This window comes from Pygoscelis adeliae, unplaced genomic scaffold (assembly GCF_000699105.1).
Source record: "Pygoscelis adeliae isolate BGI_AS28 unplaced genomic scaffold, ASM69910v1 Scaffold101, whole genome shotgun sequence".
Lineage (NCBI taxonomy): Eukaryota > Metazoa > Chordata > Aves > Sphenisciformes > Spheniscidae > Pygoscelis > Pygoscelis adeliae.
Genome location: NW_008824238.1, coordinates 1,887,741 through 1,888,375, shown reverse-complemented (window position 1 = coordinate 1,888,375; position 635 = coordinate 1,887,741).

Sequence of the window (635 nt, the reverse complement as noted above, 5' to 3'; positions counted from 1 at the left end):
CGCGGAGCGGAACGCAGCCGTGAGCCCGCTGCAGCCATTTATCAGGGAGGTTTCTGCCACCTGGTGGGAAGGCCGCAGCTGACACCCGCCGCACCGACGCCCAGGCACCTTTGTTTAAAGGCGAGGTGTGCAACCGCGCCGTCTAGCCCGCCAGGGGAAAAAACCGGGGTTCACTGCCAGGAGCATTGCCCCTTACGAGCCTCTCTTCTGCTCGACGGATTGCAAAATGCAGCCTCTACTTTACCCTTAGCCGCACTGGCTACTCCTTACTTATCCGGGTCTATTCAGTTGTATTCAATAAACTGCTTCTGGAAGACATCACAAGCCGTCACGTCGTAGGGACAGATGTAACACAAACGAAACAAACCCAGCCTTGCTGCTTAAGTTCGTGGAGACGATATGCTGCAGCTTCCCGCGTGTTACCCCACGCCCTCTGCCTCCTGCACGCAGGTCTTAACGGCACGAGGGCCTGCTACGTCTGCTGCAGAGCCCGGAGGAGGTCTTGCACGTCAATTTTATGTCAAAAGCGTACCTTGTTTTCCCCCTAACTACTGTGTTAGACAGACACGGGGACAGGTTGGTCAGTTGGTCCCTCTCCCTCCACAACCGTGGATGAGCCCGGCCCCGAGCGCCTC